Genomic DNA, 6,127 nt, shown 5'->3' with positions numbered 1-6,127 from the left:
GGCAGGCAGGGGTGCTGGGGTCTGGACTGGCAGGTGGGCCCTGCAGTCCGGTGCCCAGGACTCCACCCCTCTCAGCACCCCTGATACCTGACTGCAACTTCTAGGGTGCCGTGAGATGGACTTATAATGTATGTTTATAGCTCATTTTTATTCCCTTGAAAACCATTCTGGTATCCACAGAGGCTGTGAGTGTGGGTGACAGACTGCTTTCTCTCTCCAGCTGGATTCCTGGACTTTGTGTTCAAGTCAGGGAAGTACTTCATCATTCACATTTGCCAGGCACTAAGAAGCTGTTACTAGTTCTGAAGGGTCTTTGTGTGGTTTTTACCATCAACCCCCCACAAATCTTGGAAAAGCCAGTATACCTCAGAGGTTTCAAGTGGAGGCAGAGCCTTTACTGTGGATCACACAATAGGAGAAGGGTAGCAACTGTCCTGAGCCACACTCTCACATGAGTGCTGCTGGGCCCTGGTTTGATGGGCTTGATTAGCAGGGCAGGGTGTGGGAGAGCACCATCACCATGTGTTAGGCTGAGTTACGCTGGGGCTTGTACAGACATTCCATGTGGCTTGCTATCTGCCCTTTCTCATTAGTATCTTGTCTCCAGCAGGGGGTGTGAGTTTCTGCAGCCTGATGCGACCCAAGAGGCTTCTGGGTCAGTTTTCTGCCAGCTGTGCCTGTGTAGCCGTCACACAGGGTTCAGCCGGTTCTGAAACCATGGCTGGAAAGCAGGAAGCCCCTGCAGGGTGGAGGGTCTGCTTCCTACTGGTGATTGCCTGAGTTCTCATTAGGGCTTAATAATAGGAAGGTTAGTCCTGCAGGGTCTAGGTCCAGGGCGTCCCATAACAAAACCAGCCTTCATTCTAGGAAATGTATCCTAGTTAACGGCACCCCAAATGACTCTTTCACTGGGACCTGGTCTCCAAATCCCGGTATGTCTGACCCCTCTGGCTGGACATCCTAAAAGCCCTTTGTCATTGGCCTCGCAGGCAGCAGCTGAGATGGGCGCAGGGCTGGACACTTTCACTTGGTGTACTGTGGTCTGGCCCACAAGAGAATATTGGATCTTCGGGCAAAAAGAAAAAACCTATTAATTACAGTGTAGTGCAGGGAAAAATACAAAGATAGTTACTCAGATGCATTTCACTTAGTTCTCTCTCCTACAAACATAGCTGTAAAAAACAAATTCAAGTAAATGCCAAGTTCAATTAAGTGCTTAAGAGTAATTTTCTTTAAAAGGGAACAGACACAGCGATTATCAACAAATTTTAACTTAATGCCGAATCTCTACAGTGCTGTAGCCGGCATTACAACAGGAAGAATTGAGAGGACTGTTTTGTGCACTTCTCTGCTTTGACCGAGTGTGGCTGTACACTCCAGGCCCTTCTTGGAGGCAGGCAGAGTAGAAGAGATAAATGAATGAATAGAACCAATTATCAGTCTTTGCATAGGACATCTGCATGGTTGTCAGCTGGATGTTTCTGTGGCGCTTTAATATTGAGCAGACTTGATTCTCTATCAACTCATGCTGAGTGAGCATTGAAAACTTTTTGAAATGCAGGCACCGTCTGGGGAGCCTGAGCTGTCTTCTGCCTTCTATGCTCAGTGGGCGAACCATTAAAATGAATTCCCCCGCTTCGCACTTCATTATCTTCTTTGCAGCTTCCCAGTCACTGGCTTGGAGGATTACAAAAAAATATTGTTATTAGTTTCAAAGAAACGTCGTGCTGAGTGCCAAATGCCCTGGCTACCACCCTGGGGCTCTGGACTGGAGGTGGACAGCCGAGCATGACAATGACCCAGGCGAATCTCGTTGTGCATCAGGGTGATGCATTGTGCTCTCCAGATAGGTTCTTCTAGTTATTTGTTGGTGTTGAAGAGGAATATTCCACAGCAAATCCCCCTAGCAAGGACTGGCCTCTTCTTTATGTGCATTTTCCCATGGGGGAAGTTTTTCCCATGCTGGCTCTGCCCCCTGGGTATCTTGAAATAAGATTTCAGGCCCCACTGGCATTTGTGCAGAGAAAGAAGGCCCCCATGTCTTTTTTTTTTTAAGATTTATTTATTTATTTATACAAGCACTCGGTACAGTCAGAAGCACGGTAGGGCGAGAGAATTCACCAGAGCGGGGAGCAGAGCAGGCAGAAGGACCGAAGTACACTGCCAAGGGGCGCAGCGGGCGGCAGGAGAGGTCTGCGCGCCATGTGGGACCCTCCTCCGGTGGCCGGGGAGCAGCCGGGGATTGAACCGGCGCTGCAGAGGCTGCGGGCAGCTTCGCAACCCAGCGCTCAACCGCTGCGCCACCGGTGAGGCCCAGAAGGCCCCCATGTCTTGATGAGATTACCCAGCTCTTACCATTCACCAATTGCTTTGGGATTCTGGCAGTTTCCACACACCACTTATGTTACTGTACATGATTTTCCTGTGGTGTTAGCGGCGCTGCATGTCCTCCAACTTGGACCTTTGACCATTTTGGCCTTGGGAACAGAAGGGAAAATCAGAGACTTCTTGCTATTGTAGTTTTTCCTAAGATTTGAAAGACTTGTCATTAGTACCAGGACAAAGCTTAAAAGTCTCTACTTTAAAACTTTTCCCCACACAGGCGGATTGCTAGACTGAAATCTAGGTGGGTGGGGTGGGAGAATTCAGTAGCAGTCTACTTAATCTTCATAAAACCCCATGTTTTGAATTGATTTCATCATTCTGTAGAGGAGGAAGCAAACTGAGGTGTGGGGCCTGGTTCCCCAAGGCATGGAGGCAAGCAGTGGCGAGAATAGGTTGAACGTGTTTTACCTGAAAAATATGTTGCTAGGCAGGAAGGCTTGTTAGGCAAGCCCAAAAGAGTTGGCTTAGCAAACCTATGGGAAAAGCAAAGACGTTTTGTTGTTGTGATTTTAATTTTCCTAAGATCTAGAAAGACTTGTTAGGTCACTAAGAAAGTACAGAACACACTGGGGACCAGCCCTACCTGCACCCTGTACCTGGAGGTGGAACCCCGCAGTGCAGTGAGCAGAAGGGGTGGGCAGTGAGAGCAAGACCTGGTGTGGCTTCTGCCTCTCATTAGAGCACTTTGATTGGGTCCGCCAACGAGGGTGAAGAGCGAGGATGGAGAAACAGGGCCAATTTCCAAGTCTTCGTTCTCCTAATCTTGCCTTCTACCTCTGGGGAGGCTTGCAGTGGGGGGGGGGGAGAGGAACACAGGCCAGGGGCTGGCTGGCCGGGCCCAGAACCTCATTTAGGGCCATGTAAACTTTCTATGTCGTTTCACATTTAAAAATGGGCATAAAGTAGCAATACCGAATTCACAGGCCTGTTGGAGGATTAAATGATAGTCCTACCTCTAAGGGACGTGAGGCAGCAGCTGGCACAGAAAGCACTTGTGCCGATTATCTGCTGCAGTGGCTCCTGGAGGTCTCGGTCTCCATAACGAGAGAGGGCTTGATCAACTTGGTGATGAGTGTGACTGGACCCTCGAAAGGGGAACTGTGTTTATGTTGTAGCTTACAGTGCTTTCTTGGAAGTTTGGAGGGAATTTTTGTCAGTTAACATTGACTGCTGTAAAAAAATGAACCCCCCCAAATGTCAGTGACTTTATACAACACCTACTTCTTGCTGTGTTAAGGGTTCAGTGTGAGGGTCCTGCTGCTACAGCTGGCTTTCCTCTCTGTGGCCAATTCAAAGACCAAGACTCGCTCCTTCTTGTCCCACTGTCTCCAAGGGCCAGAGCCCTGGCTTCCAGCTGGTGGGAGAGGAAGCAGAGAGAATGCTCTGTCCTTGGCCACTCATTTCCTCAGGGAGAGGTCAAGTTTACCTGCACTCAAGTTGTGTGGGTGAGAATGTCGTCTGGAGTCCGCGTCTAGCGTCTGCCCCTTGCTGACAACTGCTCACCATGGAGTGGGGCAGAATGGTTACTAGTTCTGCCACAGCAGACGCCGCGGCAGAGGCTCCAGCTGAGCGCACTTGCCCAGAATCACACACTGACCCGCGGAGAACTGGACTTTAGCTCTTTCTCACAGCTCCCAGACTCTCCCACACCGTCTCCGACCTGCATCTTGCTCTCTCTCCTGTTGGTGCTACAGGCTGTGTGGTCAAGTCTAATGGGCTTCCCAAGGCTTAAGTGTGCCGGGCTCCTGGCATTTAGAAGTTCACTGATTCCCAACCATAGCAGGAGCACTGGGTGGAGGGTTCTAAAACTCAGCCCCATCCTAGGGACACTGTTCAGCCCTATTTATCACTGGACCCTATTTATCACAGCCCTATTTATCACTGTATGCCCCAAATCACAACCTTGCATATCAGCTGGCCAGGGCGCCTCTAACAGGGTCACAGATGGGGCGGCTTAAACACTTACTTAGTTCAAGAGGCCAGAAAAATCCAAGATTGAAGTGTTGGCAGCTTGGCTGCCTCAGGGCTGAGAAAATCTGTTCCAGGCCTTACCTCTAGCTTCTTGTAGTTTGCTGGCTATCTGTGGGACTCCTTGGCTTATAGAGTGATCTCAATCTCTGCGTTCATCCCTGTGTGCAGATCTATGTACAAATTTCCCCTTCTTCTAAGGCCAGCAGTCATACCAGATTAGGGGTCCACCCTGTCCCACTGTGACCACACCCTAACTTAGCTAATTCCATCTGTATTTAGTGTAATAGGACAACCTGCTCCAAATAAGGTCACACTCCGACAGAGGATTAGGACAGCAACAAGTGAATCTGGGGGCACATTTCAATCCTTAACACTCCACTACCTTCGTGGCTTTCAATAAGCCAGTGAATTCCATAATAGTGTACCCCAAGTGCAAATAAATATGCATCAAAATAAGTCATAGTGGACAGTATAATGAGACACGAGTATTCTGAGGGATACCTCTCTGCACAGACGTTTTGATCTCAGACTCACTGCTGCGACAGTGTCGGCCAACTTCTCAGCAGGAAATAAACTGGAGCTAAGAGGTGGCCAAACTCCATGAACCTTCAGTAGGACAGACTGCTTTGACTCAGGAACCTTGACGAGGCCACCTCACATTTCACACAACTGATTATTGATCTTGTAGCTTTGGGATAGGACACAACCCACCCATTTCTTCTGATTCTGTGTAGGTAAATTTCTCCATTAGCTTCTGACTTTGTAGCTTTAACGCGAGGGATCTAGAAGTAGTTTCCTGCTGAATGTGCCCGACACCCAAGCATCCTGATGTACTGTTACAGCCAAGTAATTGTCAGATTATTATCTGCTAAGTTATGTATGAGAATCAGTTGTAGTGATGCATTCACAGGGGAAGGACAGTCAGGACTCCAGAGTGCTTCCCACAATGAATATGGGAAATTCTGTGTCCAAAGTAAACTGCTGGAAAATGGCGTCCTGTTTCTCAGAGCCTAACACCCCAGTATAAGATGAAAGTTGATGTACATCCATGTTTCAGCTTTATAATATTGATGTGGTTTTTGGAGACGGTGGGTTTGGAGTGCAGGGTCCTTGGGTTCACTCTGGGAAAGGTGTCACCAAAGCTCCCGTTTCGGTGGCATGCGGCGAGTTTCCCAGGCGAGTTTCTCCACAAGACAGAGGCCTTAGTTATATTTAAAGAGCAGGTTTATTAGGGAGAGGGAACAAGTTTGCTGAGAGAGGCCTGCATGGTCACGGGAGGGCAGCCTTGAGGAGAGCAGCCTCCGCTGAGGGAGGTCAGTGAAGAGAAGCCCTGACATGGTACAGGGCACGGACCCGCAGGATGGCTGTGGCCCTGCAGAGGGACAGAGAGTTGGTGAAAAGAAACACCTGCATAGGCACAGGTGGGCAGAAGAACACAGGTGCCAAGTGTCAGTGCAGATTGCACTGATAGTCTTCTCTTTGGGAGGGGCTCATTCCTTTATGGAGTGGCCTATTTGCTGCTGATGTTGGATAACTATGCAGAATCTGAATGGGAGCAGAGATTTCACAATGGGCCCAATCTCTATTTACTTTTGGGTCTGTGCTCTGGACACTCCCTACAGCAGTCTGATACCTGCTTGGGTCTTATGCCTTGTGATAAGGCACTGGCGCCTAAGGGTCTTGATTTCTACAGCTGTAATAGTCATGTTAATCCCCTCTACCCCCACCTCCTTGTGTGAGTCAGGTTTTAATCTTGTGATGTCTCCTTTTG

The sequence above is a fragment of the Talpa europaea genome (genome assembly GCF_964194135.1).
Source record: "Talpa europaea genome assembly, chromosome: 11".
NCBI lineage: Eukaryota > Metazoa > Chordata > Mammalia > Eulipotyphla > Talpidae > Talpa > Talpa europaea.
The sequence above is the reverse complement of the archived record's forward strand: the minus strand, read 5'-3'. Positions refer to the sequence as shown.